Genomic DNA, 22,963 nt, shown 5'->3' on the forward strand with positions numbered 1-22,963 from the left:
CACGCGAGGCCCGGTGCCCAGGGCCGCCTGCTGTGCCCGATCTGTGTGGCGCCACACCCAGAACACCACAGCAGGCTGATGTCCAGGGCATCACTTGTACAGCCTCTGTGCCCTGACTGAGAGGCACAGGGTCATGGCCCCCGGAGGCCCACGTCACATGCAAAGATGGAGTAACAGGTTTTGTGGAGTTTGCCCTCGCATTCAGGTGCGTTTCCCTGGTCCTGCATATGGACACACAATGGCCATGCCACTGGCTCGCGAGCGGCCCTCAGGGTGACCACGTCTGTGAGCTCACGGTCCAGCTGTGTTTCGGCTCTGGGAGCTCAGATCCGTCCCCTTTAGGTTCCCAGCCCATCATACCCATGGACTCTGGGCTCAAGGATCCACAGGGAAAACTCTCAGAACTGAGGAACAAACAGAATTGCGTTTTCTCTTTAGATTTTCATTAGGTCAGAAGGAAAGGAATGGCTTGAAATCTCAGCATTCTTCCCCAGAAAAGCCCCGCAACTAACTTGCGTGACAACCTGAAGGCCTAATGCCCCTCCATGGCAGGCCTGTTCCAGCCCCACTGGCTAAGCTCTGAAAACTGGTAAGGAAGAGCGTGATGTAGTCACATGGCCTCATTCTCCACTTATTTACAATCTGCTTGGTTTCTGCGTCTTCCAGCTGAACGACATAAATGGGTCACACAGTGTGGAATCTCAGAGTACTCTCCTAAACCCCCAAAGGGCTCTGAAGTTGTGGGCTGCCAGGGAGCCCCATGCTGCCTCTCTGCTCGCACACGGGTACAGGCTGTCTCTGGGGCCCTTCCAGGGCACGGGGTGGGCAGGGCCTGGCCTCTGCATTAAGCGAGCCCGCTGCAGGGCAGCACGGGGAGGCAGGGCTGCAGCAGGGCCCTAAAGACCCCAACCCAGGATCTTCAGCCAAAACCCTCAAAGCCCCCGAATGCATGCCCCAGCAAACCATAGGATGCCCAGAAAGGAAAGCTAAGGCAGCTTTGGGATGTGAAAGACGTGAAAAGCTGCCTGAGGCTGAGAACCTGCCGCCACTCACAAGAACAAACCTGCCGCAGACAGTAGGGTCCAGGTGAGAGGACCCAGCTTCAGCACAGATGCTGTCTTTGGAGGAGCAAGAAGCAATCGAGTCAAATACAAAAATCTGCTCGCGCCCTGGACAAAGGTGGCCAAAGCTGAATGACTGCACTGGCATTGTCGTCGAGACACATTGCACTTGTCTGTCTAAACATTTAGGACCGCTATAAACCCATAGCCGTGCAACATGGTAGTCAAATAGCCTTTGCATTAGCTACATGAGATATCATATTTAGGGGGCAGAAATCCTGCCACAAAATAATCACCCCAAAACACCTGAACACATTTTCAAGAAGTGTTTGCAACCCCTAAAACAGAGAGATGCGGTCTGCGAAAGCTAGGCTTTCCCCAGCAAGGGCTTCAGGCGAGCAGCTTTTCCTAGAACAATGAAGGGAATACGGAGGAGAGGAAAATATACACAGGGAACTGTTAGGAGGGAAATAATTACCTTTCCAAAGACCAGTCCCTGTATCTTAGGATCCCAGGTCAGCACAACCTGGAATGAGTCCACTGCACTGACCCTGTCCTTACTCGCGACTCAGCAAACACAGACCTTCAACTAGGCAGGGCCTCGGGAGTTGGCCAGGACTGCATGGCCACGTGTGACTCGCGCACTCAGCGTGAGCCGGCTGAGTTGCATGGCCCTCTGGTCTAAGCAGGGTGACTCTGAGGGCTGGGCAGGTGGACTGGCCCCATCTGTCCTCACCTCAGTCTGTGGAATGAGCTGCCTGTTGGGTGCACTAGTGGGCAACCGTGAGGCCCTGAACCAATGGCATCCCCTTCACTTTTCATACACAGAATTGGACAAGGCTCACTATGTGTTCATGGACTTCAGTGTTCCAGTTGATGAAATTCAAAACTGCTAAATCTGGGTCGTTTTGAGTAAACCTCTCCCACTCAGGCCTGTGCAAGTGGGGCTCCAGGACACCTGCCACCCTACCTCTCCTCACAGGAGAGCGATGGCCGTTAGACACCAATGTGGCACCAACTCTCAGTATTGAACAGTATTGAACTCTCAGTATTTAAAAAAAGAATCTGAAATTATGAAATAATTCAGATAGGATTGAATCCATCCTGAACATTGATGCTGTCACTCTGTCTACACTTTGTGTGGTGATCCAGATTGCTATAAAGGGTCCAAATTGCTACAAAGGAGCTTGGTAGCTCTTTCTGTGCTCAGCCTGAAAAACACCACTGCCTTCTTATTGCCCTCAAAGCTGTGTTTATCTTGTTGTTTCTAGAGAAGTTCTCACTTCCCCCACTTCATCACCGATGCCAGAGGATGCCAATGTCATCTGGAAGCCGAGTCATTCCCTGGCCCTCAGCATCCCTGCAGGGTGACAGGCTCCATCCACATCGGGGGACGTGGCTGCCGGGTAACTAATGAGACCCACCAGCTCCGGCAGACCAGAGCTGTGATTTCCTGGACCAAACATACTGAAACAGAGCCCTCTGTCATCACCTGCTCTCCGCAGGGCAGAGCTTCACCCTGTGGACCTCCACGGGGGTTCTCAGTGTGCTGAACTCAGTAAGAAAATTCAAAAAATTCACCACCCATTTTTCAAGGTGTGAATATATTCCATCATTATACACTAGTTACTGAGCACTAACAGCGTACCTGGCACCTGTTCGACAGAGGGCATTTTCCCCAGCAATTCTGGACATTAACAGAGCCACCAGCATGGCCTCCCCCCAACCCCCAGGGAAAGAAAAGGCTCCAGGTGCCAACCTGTGTCAGAAAAGTTATTAGAATTCTGCCTTTAGCCCATCACTTACCTACAGACAAGAAACAACCTCTCTAGTGCTACAATGAGCTTGGTAGGAAACTTCACTTTTATACATAAAGAGACCCAGTTTAAGCATTTCCTTTCTCCAGATGTGTGTCTCCCCATAATGTTAACAGAAGCACACCTATTAGAATGAAATAGTAAGATGTCATTCATATTACCCAATATAATTAAAACACTTAATTTTATGTTATTTCTCCTACTTTTCAGATCAGCCAACAAAATGATGACTGATAACAGTCAAATTGAAGGTTTAGGGAGGGTTAGTGAACACAAATGACCATTCCGACACGCAGACGCATCGACCGCAGCCCACTGCGTTCCTGTGCATTGCCCTGTGCCTCAGCCCTCACTAAGATACTGGGAACATATCACAGTTCTGGAAGCGTCCTCACTGTTGGAGAAAAGTTTCATCCAATTAAATTTATGGATATATATATAGAGAGAGACTGATAGACATTCAAAATGCAGTCAGTGTTGACACATCAGTGTCAAAAATTAAAATGAAATAGTCTGTAATCAGCATACACTAATCATAAAACAGAATCGCATTCTTTCATCTGTATTTCCATGTGGGTATTGAATAAATGCATCAGAACACAACCAGACAAGTCTCATTTTTCAAAGACATTACAGGATCAATTGGAATAAGAAGTGGCAGGTCACTTAAAAAATATTCTTTTTAAATAACTTTTTGCCATTTTCACCTATAACCTAATTGAGCAGAAAAGAGTGAGATATCAAACAATATACAAAATAAGAAAGAGAGGGGAATATTCATAGATACAGACGAAGTTCAAAGAAACATATAAAACCAGTTTACTGAATCTTACACACACACACACACACACACACACACACACACAAAATACAGATGAAATGTACAATTTTCCAAAGGGAAAATTTACTCTGGAAGTGATAAAATAGCCAAATAGTTCAAAATACAAATGAACGAAACAGGAATAGAGGAATTGCTCAAAGATCTAGTCTCCCTCCTTACAAAACCCACCAGGTTCACATGGTTTCATAGAGGAATTTTACAAACTTTCAGAAGCAGCTGATTCTAATCCTACTTAATCTGTTTCAAAGCGTAGAAATGAGGAGAAACGTGTAACATGGTCATTAAAACCCAGTAAAGATTATACAGCAAGGAGCTTACAGACAAGTCTCACTTGTGAACATAGTCCTGACGGAGGGCAGGAGTTCCAGAGAAGCAAAGCAGATCTGCGGGGAATCCGGGCTCGTCAGAGCCCCTAAGGAATGGCCAGGAGCTGTGACCAAACGGCCCCACAGTGTCAGTACCTGGCGTCCACTGGGTGCTCACAGGCGAGTCTTCGGAGCAGGGACACAGTAGCAGGAATTCCAGGAACTGCTTTTCAAAACACCGACTGCAGATCGCTGGCCCAGCAATCACCTGAAATGCAGGTTACAAAGGCAGGCTCAGGACGCGGCCCCAGACTCGCTGAATGCGACTGGCTTAGGGCTGAGGCCCAGGATGCTGACTGTTCACCCTGATGGCTACCCCCGCACTCCCGCGGAGCGTGAACCCCAGCCCTGCTCCTGCTTCCCGCCACTTGGAACAGCAGCATGGCTGCCGCGCTGACTCTGTGGAGTGAGGCGTCACCATCACCAGTCAACCAGGGACGCTGTTTGCGTCTGGCCAGGATTCCTTGGGCTGCTTGTCATGACTTACCCTGCTATTTTGCAGTTGTTATTGTTTAATAAAAAGCTAAGTATGAACTAAAATCACTATTTTAATATGCTTACTACTTTTAGAAACCACCTCCCGTAGCCTCTTCTCTATTGACTCATCTTCATTACAAAACAAACGGACTATTCTTTTGCTCAAGAACAAGTATTTATAGAGTGCTGACTGTCTAACTTACCCTATTCTAGGTGCTGTTTAAAACGATGCATTGTTTCTCCACCACATTTTGTTTTTCTTATATAAGTAAGAATCTTAGTAACTGTCACACACTCTCACCTTTTAACAAAATAATCCTTTAGTCATTTTAAATGTATTGTCTTAAATAAGTTTTAACTAATTGGCTAGAAAGATGCAGGCAAGAATCTCAACACTGTTTTACTTACACCAAGATTTTCTTTATTTGCTGCTGGGTAGATTATACTCAATCAAGTTTTAATAGTATAAAAACAGCATTTTACTGGCCAGGCTTTATAGGCAAATGAATTGTTGCATAGCAAAATGAATTTTGCTATAGAAGTAATTATTTTTCTTCATGCAATTTATTTCTTTTCCCATTTTTTAAAATAAGGAAGTACATTCCTCTTAATGTGGAGCCCTTTGTTCATTTAAATTAATCATTTAACATTACTATATGCTAGTTACTGTTGAGTGGTTAAGACAGAGAAGGGAACAAAATGAAGTTTCTGCCCTCACGTAACTTACATATTCACTCTCATTTTATTAGCATATGAATAATGTTGGTTATTGGTGTCATGAGTAATATTAGCAAATGCATTAATATTGTTCAGGATGTATTATTTATTGTCAAGGCAGTTGATGAAAATGATCTGATCTTCTTCATGGTAACAGTAAACTGAAAACAATAAAAGACTGTTTCCTCCCTTGCATGTTGGGCAGGAAACAGACACGCGGGACTTGATCTCCCCATAAACAATGGATGCTCTTTCAAAGCAGTTTTTCCTGATTTCCTCACTCGCCAACTTCTGAATCCCCCACCCTACCATTTCAAGAAGGACCAACATATCACAGCTCTCACTGAATCCATCTGTTGGTTTATTTAGGACACTACAGATTTTAATGACATTTATTTGTAAGAGCATTTTTAAAACCAGTGCCTGCTCTCAATTTCCTCATACCTTTTGAATGCATTACTTTTTCAAATTCAAAGCTTTGTGCAGTAAATCCTAATAAAAATATATTAACCAAAATTAGAAAAAAAATTCCCCATGCACACTTTTATCCCTTGATTCTATTTAACATTTCCTTTAATTAATGTTTTATATTGTTTTCAGTATTAAGAATTATCAAGTGCATTTTACCATATAGAGAATATTGTAAAGTACTATATTATCTATTTTATATGCATATGTATATGTACTCACACACATACGTAAAATGTTCCATATACACATAGTAATAACTGGAATGTCCAATAAAATGTAAAAAAATGATACAACTGACCTGTGTGATTTAAGCTGCATGTGTGTTTTGTTTAGTTTCCTGTATTTTCCAATGTTCTGCAGAAACTAGCATGATATACTTCTCACTGACAATTCAGTTAGTTAAGGGAAGTCTCTGATAACATTAGGTCCTGCATGGCAACAAGGTGCAGATGCAGTGGCCCCATGAATAACACGGGCTTACTACACAGGTCCATGCATATGCAGATTATTTTCAATAAATGTGTTGAAAAAAGTTTTTGAGATTTGTGACACTTTGAAAAAAATGTTTTTTTTCCTCCAGCTTACCTTATTGTAAGAATACAGCATATAGTACACATAACATAGGAAAATATGTGTTAATCAACTGTTCATGCTATTGGTAAGGCTTCTAGTCAACAGCAGGCTGTCAGTAGTAAAGTCTGGGGGATCAAAGTGTATGTGGACTTGACTGGGATCAACGCCCCAACTCGCACTTGTTCAAGGGTCAGCTGTATTCCTACAGCTCTGCACAGCTTGCACTGATAGGCCCACAGGCTATAGGTGCTTGGTAAGAACACTGAATTGTATGGATTTGAATGGAATAGAAACACAACATTTAGTTATTATCTATGTTAATTCAGGTCAAACAGCACCTGGTCAGAACCTCACTAGGAAATCCCCCATCTTAACTCATCAGGCCTGTGGTTCTCACCTGGGAGGAGTTCTGTCTGCCCCACCAAGGGGAATTTTTAAATGTTTTAGGTAATGCTGTTATTGTTCAATGACGGGAGTCAGGCACAGTGACATTTAGTGGGTGCTGGCCGTGGCGATTAAACACACTGCGACTTAGGACCTGACCACACAGAACTGTCTCGCTCAAAATGCCAGGGGTCCACTGTTAAGAGACCTGGTTGGATTCAACATTTATTTATAATCTACTCACAAAAAATCAGTTAATTGAAAAAAATCAAGGCATTATGATCTTATATTAGACCAGGTGCCCCCAGGTGTGTGACAAAGCAAAGGTGGCCTCAATTCTCTGATACTCTTCCCGCTGAGAAGAGGGTCCCCTCGGACAGCGTTGGCCAGCGGAGAATGGCAGAAGCGAAGTCATGCTGGCCTCTGGGCCTCACCTTTAGGAGAATGTGTTCTTTGGTCCTATGCTCCCAGAATCCAGCCACTGGGTAAAAAGACTCCTGTGCGATCTTTTTACCTTGCCCTGAGGTGCCCAAACCAGAAGGAGAGACCCTGGGACAATGAGGTGCCAGGTGGAGAGGGACACAGGATGTGGTGATGCCCAAGGGTGCGTGAGCAGTACCACGCAGGACTATGGGGAGGATTCTGTGTGGACAAGAGGAGCCGCCCAGCCGAGTCCTTCCGAAATTCTCGACCCACACACAGTCATGAGCAAACCAAGGTGGCTGTTTTAGAGCATAAACTGTCTCCTTTCCAGTCCTTCTCCTTTGCTTCCTGGAAATTCCAAATGGAGGATGTGCTTGGATTTTGATGTGCTTCTGAAAACAAGTAAAACATTTTCTTTGCAATAAACACCTCAAGTTGCCAAGTAGAGTGGCAAAGATTTCAGGCATTGCTCTCACTTTTGGAAGGGACCCTCTGTTTGATGCAAAAAACAGCCACAATCGCCCACCAGCAACATGAACTAGAATGGGCATAAAACCTCCACTGGGCTGACAGTGACTCATTATAAAATCAAATGATTAATTATACTCCACGACACAAAGTCAGTCACACGCACATCTCCACTATTAACCAAAAACTCCATCAGGTCGGGGAAATGTCCATTCTTTGTGTCCACCAATAAGGCACAACGCCATGCAACTGGGATGTTCAACAAATACCTGTAGATGATTATTACATAGTCTGTCACTAGAAATTAATTACTTCAGTTAAATTCAGCATCGCCTCCCTCGAGTCTTCTATTTGAAAGCCCTAAAGCTCTTGACATAATTTTTGGTTTGCCACCATAGAATCTTCGCCTTTGAAAGATTTAATATGTCATCCCGTTAGACACTGTTATCTCACAGATGAGGAAATTCACCAAGAGGTAAGCGACTTGCTCAGATGCAAGTTCATTTAGTGTGTAATAAAGTCATTACAAACTTAAAATGATGTCCTTTGACAGACTGTTGAGGGGTGGACCAGCTGTAGCGTGTCAGGGCTCCTGCGAGGCAGAATGCCCAATGTGTAGGAAGCTGGTGAAAAAGGAAGTTGCAGAGATTTAAGAGAATCAGGGACATCGTGATCCCTGCAGAGCATGAGCCAACCGAGGCCAGTATCACTCATAAAATTTGAAGAGAACTCTAAAAGACATAAATGCACGGGGCACTGAATGGATATAAAAGGCAATAAAGGTTCCTTTCTTTTAATTAGGGGGATAGAGCAAACTGTACGACCCGATCTCTCGGCTTCGAGGCTCTCCCGCACAGCGGTTCGTCGCACTGCGAGCGGCCGGCCGCAGGGAGAAGCGTGCAGGGCGCTGGCCTTGTGCGTGTGCTTCCGCTTCTCAGGCAGACTCAGCTGTCAAGAACGGGAGCAGGTCAGGACGGGCAAGGCAGTTGGCAGACGAGGGAGCAAACTCTCCCTCCATCTTACATTTTCACTATGTAATTTTTACTAAGAATGATTAGGATGGTTTAAAAAACTAACCAATTGAAAGTACAGGGGTAGACGGTATGCTCTCTAGGCAATTCCAGGAAAATCCTAGCTAGGTTTTATGTCTGTGACATAATAACCCCAGGAGGAGAGTGCACTTGAAACCTTTCTCTCCATGCAGAATCCAAAATGGACTTGAAGAGCTGTCTGTAAGGACACTGAATGGCAGGCCTCATGCACAACTAAGGAGGGCATCATTCACTGAGCTGCACCAGCATACAAATGGCAAAATAGCAAAAAGAAAACAGCCAACTATGAAGCGCTGGGTAAAGGAAACTCTTCATGTCCGTAAGATACAGGACCCAGCCCTGGAGTCACCACAAAGGAGAGAAAGTCCCAGGGAATCTGACTACGGACTCACAGAGGGAATCACCGCCCACTGAGCATATGGCCTGTGCCAGACACCACAGGCCGTATACGGTCTCCTGAATCCCTACCACAACCTCCCAAGGCAGGTGCTGCTTCCGAGTCTACTAACAGAGAGAAACTCATGCTTGCAAAGGTCAGGTGTCTCTCTCAAGGTCCTGCAGCTTATTGGTGGTGACAGCAAAACCCTTTCACTCATCAGCCAGAATCCCTCGCCCACCAGCACCCGACTCAGAGGCAGCGGGCGGCGGGATCTGCCGGCCACCCAGGAAGGGGAAGCAAAATGAAAGTGGTGGCCCCACAGAGTCGTCTCTGCCCCATCCGCCCCCCAAGGAGAGCCCAGCAAGGCGACAGCACAGGCTTAGGGATTCGCAAGGGCAGCCAGAGACTGAGAACTGGAATAAATCTACTGGGATGGAAAGACATAAGACATCCTACAAATCTACTGATTGAACTAAGAAAAGTGGAGGAAAGATAAACCACGGATGTCAGAAAAAATTTTACGTATGATAATTAAATAAAGGGAAACCTACACATTAATGTGCAAAATTACCTTAAGTATTTTATTTAAGAGTCAAAATTATTTTAAAAAATTAGGACTATCTTGCTCTAGGACAAGAGTTTGTGCATCATTTCAGCATTCACTTTATAATCGAATTTCTCAAATTCTCTTCAGTATCTCCTTCCCTAACCACGCCGGACAGGGCTGCGCAGCGGGGCTGAAGGGATTCAGGCACAGCCCTGAGCCTCTGACAGATGAGAAGAATAAAAGGGCCGGTCATCTGTGAAGGAGTCTCAGGCGAGCCTGGAGGGACCCTCGGGCCTCCCAAGGGGACGCGCTGCTCTCCCGGGGCTGCGTACTGGTGGCACAAGGCACGACTCCCTGCCTGCTGCCTCCAGGTTCTGCCCGGCCGTGCAGGCAGGCAGCCCACTACGCTGGCTCGTAGGCCCGCATGAAACACCTCAGAGCAGAAATGCCCAGAGTGAAGACAGCAGACACCACAGGCCTGCCAGCCCCATTCATCGCGTGCGACGGCTGCAGCGATGTACAGGACCTTTAACCTGAGCTGCCTCCTGCATGTCAGCCCATCTTGTGAGCAAGTGGCACCTGCCAAGGCGGCCAGCACCCCATGTCTGGGAGCCATCTCTGCCTCACTCGGCCCTAATGAACATTCTGGGATGGGAAACACGGTGCAGCATAAGACAGAAATGCACTGACGAGCTTCAATGAGCCTTGCAGAAGTCAGAGTCCACACCAGGGGAGGGGCTCTTCAGCTGGCTTTATCTTACTATGAAGACCCTGGGGAAGTGGTGCGGGGTAAATCCTTTTCTGCAGTACCGTCAGAGGAAACCATTTCCATCCTTAAAACCCTGCAAGCATACACTTTTTTTTTTTCCAGAGCCTAGACCTGGCCTCAGAGAAAGTTCTGCTTGGAGAGATCTCGTTAATTCCAGTGGTCTGATTCATCCAAAGACAATTTTGTGGTTCATTTATTTCTTCCTGTTTCTCCCCTAATATTTAAAAAAGGAAAAAAAAAAATCTTTTTCCCATTTTGCCCCAAAACTAACATTTTCAGGAAAAGAATGAATTATATTTTCCTGTAATTAATTACAGATCAAACCATGTTGTATTATTTTCTTTTCTGGAAAATAGGTAAGAAAGCACAGGAAGTTTTCTCCCTAAAGAAGTTACTGAGCCACAGGTTTGGTAAATTAATTGCACCATTCTGGGGGAGACCTGGGCTATTAAAGGGCCCCACTTCTTAATAAGTTGGTAGTGAAACATTTGGGAAATTTTTCATGTTTCATTTCCTTTTTTACTGGGTGAAAAGAATGTCAGGAAGAAAGAAAAGAGTGAAATCAGCATTCTCCAAGCACCCATTTTGTAGATTTTCCTCCTTTATAGTAATAATCCAAATTCATCCAACTTGCAGGCCTTCAGGGTTAAAGCAAAGATGTTTCTGGAAAGTCTGAATACAATGTCCTCAGGCACTTCATTATATTCCTTACTGAATTCCAGAGACAGCGTCCTCCCCAAGTCTGTAATCTTCCTTCGAGTACCTCTCTTCCTTCATTACGTCCGATTACCGGGGCGTGTGGGGGAGATCCGTAACGATGCTCGGTTGCATGATGGATGCGTTAGACCATGTAACGCTCACCCCCAAACAGCAAGTTGGTGGACACCGTGCTCCCTGCCGATGGCACTGCCACCAGGCCTTATTATCATGGCGACACGCTATGCCTACTTGTAATTCTCCACATACCCAGACTTCAGAAAGGAAAGAGAAGTAATATGCTGCTCGTGGTGGTGGTGTTTGATTGGTTTAATATCGCCAAGCATGCAGCGGGCACTACCATCATGATTACATGGATCATTCTGGACTTTTCCTCTTTTGCATGTATAAAGAAAACTCTCAAGGTTCCTCAGCTTCTGTGGAGTTGTTTCAGCATCTCTGCTGTGAATCTAAGGAAGAATTGACCCCTCAGCGCTGTCTCCACACAGCAGGCCCAGTCAGGCCCAGCGTCCCCGTGTCCCGGGCCTGGATGCACACAAGCCCGGAGCGGGGCAGCTCCACAGCGAAGCCCAGGCCTCCGGCTGCAAAGCCCTTTCCTCCCCTTCTCCTCCCCACAGGTCCTTTCGCCCAGGAACCCCATGCCTTTCAGCTCGCAAACCAATTACTGGTCCAGACCAACTGCAGGCCCCTCTGTCTGTGTCCAGACAAGTAGGTTTGGGGAAGGCCTGACGGTGCCTAGAGAAGGCCTTCTCGGGGATGCAGAGGCTGAAAGGGTTCTGAGCTCCTCAGGTACACTGAGGTGCCGTGTTTTGTTCAGCTGTCTTATGCCAAGTGCCATATCAAGATACGAGGAAGCATAGACCAAGACTTGCCTTCATGCTGTATATAACCTGCCAGGGCTAAATGCCCTTGGCTAATGATCTAACAGCGATGAGGTGATCTGTGAACAGACACCTAATGGACAGGGAGGTCCTGGCGGACTCCCTGATGAAGGCAGAGTCAGATCTGGAAGATGAGTGAGGGCGGCTCCCTACAGAAACAGCGGGAGCGCCCCAGGCGGGGACCTGCACAGAGCCTGGAACTGCGAGAGGCTGGCGCGCCCACCGTAGGTCTGGGTGGTTGCCTACGGGACACAGAGGCAAAGCAAGGGCCGTGGCTCGGCTGCTAAGTATGTTTGACTATTGTCCATCAGTGGGAAACCACTGCAGAACTTTGGGAGTTAGAAACAAGCATGAGCTGGATCTGTTCGTGCCTCTGCACCGCTTCAGCCCCGGAGCTGTGTGGCAGACACAGGAGGAGGAGGGAAGGGGTCGCAAATGAACACGAGGTTTCTGACTTGGGCAGTGAATGAGCGGTGACGCTATTTACAGCAACAGGCAAAGGGAAGAAGGTAATAAGGAGCTCAGTTTGGAACATGTTTTGTTTAAAGTGCCTGCCAAAGTAGCTAAGCGGACATGTGCAGAGGACAGCTGGAGCTCACACTGGGAATACTGACCTGGGAGTCACGAGGGCCTGGATGTCCGTTTGACCAGAAGCTGGCACACTGCAGCATGGGGGCCAAGCCTGCTTTCATTCGGCCCTCAGCACGGATCCTGTGTGCCCACACTGTGAGCCAGAGGCCAAGCTCGGGAGGGCCCCTGCTCCCCATCTGCTAACACCGGGCTGGTGGCCACTCCTCCGTCCCCTCTCCCAGCCCCTGTGCCCCACACGCTCCTGCCAGCCCACAGGCCCCACCTCCTGGAACCAGACAATGCTTCCAGCTGACAGCAGTTGTGTGCCAAGTGTGCCCACCACCCAGGAGGGCCCAACACAGACCCACAGGATGGCGCAGGGCAGCGGGGGCGGGTGGGGAGAGGGCAGCTTTCTCTCCTGTCACTTATATGTACCTACACAATAGCTTCAATTTTCCTCTTGCCCACAAAGTCTAAATCTTGCACGTTAAAAAAAAAGTTTGCCAATCTCAGGTCTCAACTAAACTGTGATACTGAAAAGAACCAGCCTTTGTATGTTATGCCACCAGAGCACAATTCAGGTTAACAAACATATCCTCAACCTACCCAGAGATTTTAGGCTGGAAAACTGAGAACTGACAATGTGCATCACATTCCATAGAAGTTCAGGATTCCAGCCTCCTCTCCCTTTCAATCTGGAGAAAGAAAAATAAAAGCTAATCAATCAGGACAGCCAAAGCCCACCTTGAAGGTGATGTAGGATAATTTGTTCCGCATTTCATGCTCTGGGTGGTACTTTCTCTCAGAGATCCATCAGTGCACACTGTTTCCCATTCAAGTGAGCTTTTCGATACCATGAGCATATTAATTCATTTACAAGAACAAGAAATTTGTTTCTACAATCCCGGACAGCCGGTATAGCCGGTGTCAGCCACCTGGAGAGATGGGGGGCTCTGGTCTGGTGGCATCAGGCACTGGTGACAGTTGTCCGGCCTCACACGCAGTGCAGCTGGGCTGTGCAGACTGAGCGAAGGAACTGAGAAGCACATGGGCAATGACGGGCTATTCAGGGCAGGCGGACCTGACCTGACTGAGTAGCCGAGGGCGGTGCATCCTTTGAAAGCGTTTCCAAATACAGGAACCAAATTTGATCCTTTAAGTCTGCCTTCTCTTTAGGACGCATGTTTATTCGAAGAACAGATGGGGAGGAAAATCAAAAAAAGACTTTGGTCAACCCACATAAAACAGCATGCTTGAGTGCGGGCATGCGGAGATGAGCTTTGGAAGGGCATTTGTTTGTTTGATGTGTGGAGATAGGCTTGGGAAGTGGGAAAACACTGGCTTCATTTCATATCTCCTAGGGAGGAGCTTCAGAAGGCTCTTATAAAAGAAGGCTCCCTTAGCAAGCACACAGTCCTATGCTCTCACATCTTCGGTATTTTCCAGTATAATAAAGGGGAGGGGGGACTTCCAGGACTAGAGTTACTGGGCACTATGGATAGGTAGACAATTTAGGAAGGGATATAAACTGCCATCCACAAATCGAGCTTTTTTTAGGGTTTGAAAACTCCCAGTTAATTTTCCTGAGCTGAGGTTGTGCCTGTTTGTGTGCTACTTGCCTCCTAGCTGGTAAAGACCAAAACAGAAACAGCAGAGAGCCTTGCTCTGAAAACAAGCTTAGTGCTGAAAGCATTTATGACCTCCCTACCTGACGCAGAGGTCTCGCCGGCCTCACAAGAAAACTGTGATTCTCTTGAGATGCCCAGATTGTTGTTGCATGTCAGAAAAGCTTGGGTATAAACAAGTACTTAAATCTGAGTGCAAGCTTTGATGGCGACTTAAAACAAACTGAGCTCCTAAATCCAAAGAGGTGTGCACCTTTGAACCACTGGCATCAATCTAGAGCCCAACACAAATAAGAAGCAACCGGCAGGGCGGGGGGTAGGGGGTAAACTCTGGATGAGGATTCATAGTGGAAAGGAAGCGCATGCTGGTTGGTAACATTTCCACATGGACACAAGCACAAACAGAAGATGAAAGAGCAGCACGAAGAAGGGTGTGCTCGGTCCCATAACTGCGCACATGTGTGGACACAGCCTTCTGGGAGGGTGCTGCAGAGACCTGTCCTTGCACGTGAGACTCCCTGGACGCCAGCGAGTGGGGTGCCTGACTGAACCTCAGTAGGCAAAACCCTGCTCTTTATTCGTAAGAGATGCTACTGACTAATGGTATGTCAGATCTGTAGTAACAGCTAACAGATGCTTCTTTTTTTTAGCATTGTGAAGCTTAATAGCTTCTACTCCAATGCACAGAAAAGTGAATTAAGAAGAAATACAAATATATTTTTAGTGACTCTCAGCAATGATCATTAAAAGTACAACCAACATCCATGTTCACAAGACTGACCTCAGTGGGGAGGGGACAATAGATTGAAATGGTTCCTCGTGAAAGACACTAGTCAAAAAATTACCAAATTTCACAGTTAGCACTGACACTTAAAAGTTGGGGTATTGATGAGTTCACTCCTGCCTTGACTTCTCACTCAATGAAGGGGGTGCAAAACTCTTTTGATCCCAGTGGAGACAGGCACATCTCTCTAATGAAAGACCCTCGACCCAGAAACCAAAAGGCAGAGGAGAGGGATTCCAACAGACAGACATCATCCTTTAGAATGAACTCAGCGCCTCACAACTGATGCTGTGGGCTTTGAGTTCAATAAATGCACATAGACAAAGAGCAACCTTTGCAAAAAATTTTGTAGGGATGCCTATAAATCTTTAAGGGCAAACACCCTATGTTCAGAGCTCTGCATGTCACACCTGGGTTCCACATATGTGAAGATTCTCAGGAGGGCATTTGTGGTCAAGCACTATCAGCCCATTTTCTGGGGAAAGCCCAGGCAAAAGAATTTTGTACCCCCCTCATCGAGTGAGAAGTCGAGGCAGGAATGAACTCATCAATACTCCAACCTTTAAGTGTCAGCGCTAACTGTGAAATTTGGTATTTTTTTGACTAGTGTCTTTCACAAGGAACAATTTCAATCTTTGTAACTAGAGTAGCTCTCCCTAGGCATTGCTAAGTCATGAACTCGTTTGCCTGTTTCAAGAGTTTGATGAGCCCTCCTTCCAAAACAGCCTCACTCGGCCTTTAACTACAGTCTCCCCCGACTCAAACGTTTTCGACAGATTTTATATTTGGTAATAATGACACCTTGTTAGCCACGATTAACACACAGGAAAAAGGTACCATACTCACTAGAAGAAATCATACTAAAAGATGCAGAAAAAGCATATGTATAATTGTTCAAGAAAGCGTTAGTCCAAATCACTGCTTTTCAGGCCCTTTGATGATTTACTTCCTTGGGAAAAACAGTAAATGGAGCTTTGAAGGAGTTCCTCTCCTGCATTCAGAAAACAAAATGACGGGGACACGGCCCTCGGCACATAATTACGCTATTAGATTTAATGTTTGCAATTACCTGGGGTTTTACAGTTTCCAGGTGCTTTGTGACCTTTAATTAGTGCCTCTTCCAGCTCCAGCTCCTCTTTCAGAAGAGAAGGCTGAGGTTGGCATAGGCCCTCCTGCAGCCAAGCGGCTGGGAAGGCCAGTTCAGAAGCACCGAGTAAATCTCCGAGGCAGAGGTGACGCGGGGCGCTGGGCTTGGGGCCTGCTCTCCGTCCTAAAGCTGGGCCCACCGGCGTGGACTTCTTCTTGAATGCAAGAGTATGCAAGATTCATCACCAGACGTAGGATTGTTCTTAATCAACTTCTCCGTATATTCTCCCTTTTGCTAGCACTGCAAGCTGTCGTCCCTACCTCCCGGTTTCCTACCTCCTTGCCCGCGCTCGGGAATACAGCGTTTGCTCTCACAGTAATGTTAGGGTTTGTAGAATTGCTTTGATTAAGAGTGAGTGAGTGAGTGAGAGAGAGAGAGAGAGAGAGAGAGTGTGTGTGTGTGTGTGTGTTTGTGTGGCGGGGTGGTGCGGGGGTGGGGAGGTTAAGGCATGTGTGGTTAAAAATAGTATCAAATTCAAGAACTCCAGTTTGAGCAATTTTATAAACCTTGAAAATGTTATTTAAATTATGAATTTAAGAGGAAGCTTTAAGAGAGAGAAGGTAACTGGGGGCTTTTTCACATGCCTTTTTCTGGCTCACCTCCCAGCTGCCATGCAGGGGGCTCAAGTGGTGACCAGCTCACTCGGAGCCCCAGGGCCCTGCGTCCCAGCTGCCAGCATCCTCACGGGGTCAGGGAGCAGGCGTGGAGCTCCATCCATTTATAACCATGAGAAACAGAGGCCCCCAGAGAAAATCCGCATTCTCCAGTGCACAGCCCTGTGCGCTGGTCCAGCTGGGTCACAGTCGGGCAGGGGGTCAGGAGGTGCCCTGACGCTGTGTATCCTGAAAACATCGGAACGTCGTCTCTAGGGGTAGTGCGGTGCCTTAAACAGCCCACTCATCTGATCCAGCCGGGGAGACGGGATGCTTTTAGAAGCTTTCCCTTAAGTGCATCTGAATTCTATTGCTAAGACTTCCATGAAACTGCCAGAAAGAAATGCTTTGATGTGTGTCTCCACCCAGCGCTGTGCACGACTCAGAACCTCCTCCGCCAGCTCTGCCCTCCTGTCTGTCCTTGCTGTGCCCTCCTGCCTCCCGCCACCGTGCTGCTCGGCCGGGCTGGACGCCTTCCTGCTCATAGGAACTGCAGTTGCTGAAAAAGTGAAGCCAAAAGAAACAGCCAATAAAAACAGAAACAGCTGTAACAATTTTGCACTGCATGACCTTGATTTCCTCGAGTCTTGTGTTTTGCCTCTTTTCTCTCACTCCTTTTCTTCTCTTTCTCTCTTCTCTTTCTGTATACAACAGCTTCAGTGTGGGACCTGGAATGAAGCAAGAAATTCTTTCCCCTTCTGCAAACCCTTGGAATTCAGAGTAAGACTGGCGTCCATTTCGAATCACCAGCTCTAAAGCACGCGGAGCTGAGCGGAGGCTGAAAGGAGGCTGTGAATTGAGAAGCCTGCCACCAAGCACAGGTGCAAAGATTTTTTTTAAAACAAAAACAACGGACCCTGCTCTCAGATTTGCTCCTGCTCAGGCTACTGTTAGCGGCGTGCCTGCTGTCCGCGGGGCCCGCAGAAGCCATCCGCCTCCCAGCTCCCCTGTGTCCTTGCCTCTCCAAGCCGACCCGTCCTGAAGGCGTCACTGGACTATTCTTCCCAGCAGCCTCATTTTGCAGCCGACTCTTCAAAACCCAGACATGCAAAAGTAGCTTCTCAATGCAAAAAGCTGCTGGAGGAACAGTACTGGTGGTTTCAGAGAAGACAGAACAGTTCCAAGCACTGGGCAAATGTGAAAGGAAAGACGAAGAGCAGGTGACGATCGGCACCTCCTCCCGCCCGTGCAGGCTCCCGCCCCCGGAGTGTTGCCTTCCTTGGACACAAGCTCCTTCAGGCGGGCTCCTCGGTGGCGTCTGTGTCCTGAACCCACGTTCAGCTGAAATGCTCGCAGTGGGTGGCACTCATCTCCGATGGTCGTGAAGGCTCTTTTTCACCTTGTTTTTTTGATGTGTTGGGGGTACATGTTGTTCTGGTTCCCTCTGGCTTCTTCCTTTCTTTACCGCTGTTCTGGGACTGGCCCAAGTCTGAAGCTGAGCTGGATCTAAGCATAATGAAAGTTCTTTCATGGTGGCACAGCCTTGTTTTCAGATGGTGTGAAGCAGATCTGTAGTTTGTTATTAATAATAGTAAGTGCATGGCGCCACGTCTTCAAAGGGCTGAGTGAACATTAATTCTTCTGTGATGTGGGATAAACAGCAGCATCTTTTTAAGCTGAATCTCCCAGTCTTCTGGAGAGGGGCGAAAAAACACAGTTCCAGCTAGAGATGAATGAATCAAACACAGAGGTCTGGGATCTGGGTCCAATTGAGGAGCACATTGAAAAAAACTCAGGAGTTTTATCGGAACTAGAGTGAGTTCCAAATTCTACACTCTCAAACTCTCATGGAAGTCTTTCGAAGACCAGCTATGGTATCCTTGTTCCAGGAATAAAACAAAGAGAATAAAACAGAGAAAAATAGGGCGGGATGGGCCTGTGTTTTCTGCACTGTGGGAATGTGATCTGAGGTCTCTGGAAGAGAGCGTTATCCTCAGCAGCTTGGCAAGGCCTGTGCTTGACCTTCTTTTAATAAGTGATTTCCTCATCAAAGCCACAGCTGGTATTTAAAAACTGACAACAGCCCATTTTGCAAAAAAAACAAAAAAGAGAATTCAGGGGTCCCATCTTCCACTGGACTTCTCAAAGTGGCCTTTAGTTTTTCTCACATTCGAAGACTTCCCCCCCCACACACTATTTTACGAAGTACAGCACTTAAGGCTTACAAAGGAATTCATATAATGCATATGCACATTATAAGCATAATTGTAAAGTGAAAACTGATAAAACCGCTGCCTCAGTGAGGAGCTAGAACATTGCTAATGACCTGGAAGCCATCTGTACGTTCCTTCTCTCCACTCCCTGCCTTCCTGACGGGGTCACCATAACCCTGAATCCTGTGCTAAGGAGTTCTATGGTGCACTGATTGCATTAATAGCCCGATTAATGTCCTTCATGCCTTCACCCTGTGACATTCCCTTCCCTTCCCTTTCTGATCCCAAGCTTGGTAATGTCACTTGCTCTTACCAATAACATGTAAGCAGATGAGACACAAGTAGAGCTTTGGAAAGCACACTGCCTCTCACCCCTTTGCCAGATTTTCTTCCTTGTCCTCTCTCTCCAGGCCTGCCTTGATGGCTGGGTTAGCTGGCTGGAGGGTGACAGATATGTAAAGCAGGGCTATGTCACACTAGATCATGGTCATCCTAGATTAGTCAATAACCAAAAGCACCGGTCAGCCAAGATTCCCAGAACCACCTGGCCAACCTGTTCTTTGCTCACAGAAGCGAAGCACTGGTCAAGATCAGACAAATGACGCAGACTCGAGAGCTGCCTAATAGTATAAAGACCTCATATGACTCAACACCAAAAAAAAACCCCAGATAATTCAGCTTAAAAGGAAGCAGAGGAACTGAACAGACATTTTTTTCCAGAGAAGACTTACAGATGGCCAACAAGCACATGAAAAGCTGCTCCACATCACTAATCATCAGCGAAATGCAAATCAAAACCACAGTGAGATGTCACCTCACCCCAGTCAGAGTGGCCATTATCCAAAAGACAAGAAATAACAAGTGCTAGTGAGGATGTGGGGAAAGGGGAACCTTCCTACACTGCTGGTGGGAATGTAAAGTGGTGCCGCCACTGTGGAAAGCAGTATGGAGGCTCCTAGAATAGAAATTCCACATGAACCAGTAAGTCCACTTCTGGGTATGTACCTGAAGAAAACAGAAACACTAATTTGAAAAGACATATGTACCCCTATGTTTATTGCAGCATTATTTACAAGAGCCAAAATATGGAAGCAATATAAGTGTCTACTGATAGATGAATGGGTAAAGAAGATGTGGTACAGATACACAATGGAATATTACTCAGTCATATGAAAGAATGACATCAATAAAATTCTGCCATTTGTGACAACATGGATGGACCTAGAGGGGTATTATGCTAAATGAAGTAAGTCAGACAGAAAAGACAAATACCAGGATTTCACTTATATGCAGAACCTAAAAAAACAAAAGAACAAACAAAACTGAAGCAGATGTACCAATACACAGAGCAAGCTGGTGACTAATTGCCAGAGTGTATGGGGGTGGTGAGGAGGTAGGCAACATAGGTGGAGGGGATCAAAACGTACAAACTTCCAATTACAAAATAAATAAGTCACGGGGGAGAGTAGCATAGGGAATACAGTCAATATTGTAGTGGCTCTGGATGCTGACAGGTGGGAAGTACACCCAGTGTGGTGTGCATTCCATGATGTGTATGACGGATGAATCACTATGTTGTATACCTGAAGCCAATATAATATTGAATGTCAACTGTATTTCAGTAAAATTTCTAAAAATAGAAAGACTAAAAATAAGTGTTTCTTTTCTTTAAGCCACTGAGTTTTAGTGGCTGTTTGCAGTATTATTTTGGTAATAGATTACTCCCACAATTCCTTTCCTTTTTAAAAAAAATGCACAAATGCATACAACATTGAAACATCTATTGCTCAGTTCTGCCTTTTCACTTCTCTGTCCCTCTTTTTAGTTTTTTATAATTTCATCACAACATATATTTTCCTTTGTGGCTTGTTTTTTCACTTACCATTTTATTTCTTACTTTCATCTATGGGTTGCATGGAGTTATGGTAATTAATTTTCACTGTCACTTAATCTTTCTGTTTTTCCACTCTTCTATTGATGGACATTGGCCTTGGTATTGATGAACGTTTGGATTGTTTTTAGTTTGGGGTTATTATAAACAGTGAATCCACTCATACACATCTCCCGAAGCACATCAACACATCTCTAGAGTGAAAAGACCTGCGGCTCCAGTAGCAGGGCTGTGGAATATGAGAATGTCAGAATTTTGGAAGCCAATGCCAAATCATTTTCCAAACTGGTAGTAACAACTTGTGTACCCACCTAAATGTATCTTCCAAGGGTCCCCCACCCATCTTTAGAAGCAGAGGGAGCACAAAGAGGTCTTGGGGGACCGAACAGCTGATCCTGGAAATGGAACGTGTCACCTCTGGGCACATGGCACTGGCTCAAACTCAAACACACGGCTATTTCCCTGCAAGTGCCCCTGGGAAGTGCACTCCAGGAAGAGCAGGAAAGGGGCAGGCCACCGAGTCGGCCTCTGGCCCAGCTTCTAATCCCTCTAATGTTAAAATGCTACTTTCTACTAAGTGAGCAACCCACGGCCCATAAAGCGCAGCTGTGTAAGGTCGCTTACCTTCTCACACCTACCCCCTCGTTAGGGAAATTAGATCGATTATCACTACCTCATTTTATAAGCAAGGAAACCAGGGCTCAGAGTGGTTAAATGACTTGCCCAAGGTCACAAAGTTAGTAATTTGCTAGAGCCAGAGTATAATCTCAACTCTTTTTCCCCAAAGTCTTGTCCTATTTCTGCTCTAATTAACCTTTCTTTTCCCAAATATTCGTCCATTCAACAATTGAAATTCATTTTTTATAGCTACTACATGACTATTGAACTATGTTTCTTTCCAAAACACACGCAAAAAGATCACAGCATCCAGCCAATACAAGTCCACAACTTTGAGTTTTCTATTATCTGCTTCCATCTGCCTGCTGACTCCATTTCCCCACTTTGTATTCATACCTCAACCTACTCATGTTAAGTTCACCAATGATTCCCTGGTCAACAATACAGTCGCTATAGTTCCGTCCCCATTGTATTTGAATGTCAGAAATCACTCCAAATTGTGACCCTTCTCTTAGTACTGCTACTTTTAATGCCTATGATCCCATACTGTCATATTTAATAATTTAAGTTACTGCTCTCTTGTCCTCCCCTACCAATCTCTGGATAGAGCGAATATCCTAACTCTGCCTGCCCAAACCAGATCTTTCTGTCAAGACCCAACTGAAATGTCACCTTCTTTGTGAATCTTTACCTAATTCCCAGGCAAATGGAAATATTGCCTATGCTTTACAAAACTTTATTCCTACCTCTCTCACAGCACTGACCGCATCCCGCCTTACATTGGCTGTCTCACTATCATCTGAGTCTCACCCGACTGAACTCAATTCCTTTAAATTGCAGTCCTGGCATGTCGCCTCTATATTCTCATTTGGGCTAACAGCCTTTATCAATGCTTTTCCTCTACCTGGAAGATTCTCTCTCTCTAACCTGGTTAATTCCTAGTTATCTTTCAGATCTCAGGAGAAACCTCTTCCTCAAAGAAGCCTCTTGTGACCCTGTCACATGCCCCTGTCCCTGTTTTGTGCACACAGACCCTGTTCTCTTCCATCTTGACATTTTCACAGTTGTGGGCTGTTCACTTCGCTTCTGTGTACTCCATTCACACTGAAATCCTAAACGCACAGTGTCCACACGAGCGCTCTTTACTGCTGTGTACTCTTTGCCTACAGCTGGACTTTGCTAGATGTCTGTGAAATGAAATGATTGTATTACTACAGAGTAAAATCTCTGAATTTTTAGATGCCACCTTAAACACAATTTGCAGTTGAATAAAATATATTTTTTTCACCCAAACTCTTGTGTCTAATTATTTGGAGCTAATTACAGAAATGTAAATGCACTTTGCTTTTAAACACCATCTTATTAAATTGAAAGTCCATTGAACTTTCATTTGTTATTCAACATGCACTCTCCCACCCACTTCATTTTATCTGATAATGTGATAATCAATTATTGACAAAAGTGCTCTCCAGACTGGACTCTGACACCTGCCACCTGGAACTACTTCTTATAAGAGCATTATGATACTTGACCATAGAAGTTCAATTTCTTAGCTTTATTATCTGATCATGGCTGATTTT

At 45.9% G+C, this 22,963-nt stretch overlaps 1 protein-coding gene across 4 annotated transcripts in view; it reads right to left on the bottom strand.

Moving 5' to 3' along the window:
• LOC108389730 (uncharacterized) overlaps positions 1 to 22,963 on the bottom strand; it is a 603,223-nt gene that overhangs the window by 143,619 nt on the left and 436,641 nt on the right. For all 4 annotated transcript variants that reach the window (XR_012126339.1, XR_012126341.1, XR_012126342.1 and 1 more), the window contains exon 8: positions 4,181 to 4,292. The gene's annotated coding sequence lies outside the window, so the exon portion shown is untranslated. The remainder of the gene's footprint in view (positions 1 to 4,180; positions 4,293 to 22,963) is intronic.

The sequence above is a fragment of the Manis javanica genome, chromosome 16, assembly GCF_040802235.1.
Source record: "Manis javanica isolate MJ-LG chromosome 16, MJ_LKY, whole genome shotgun sequence".
Taxonomy (NCBI): domain Eukaryota; kingdom Metazoa; phylum Chordata; class Mammalia; order Pholidota; family Manidae; genus Manis; species Manis javanica.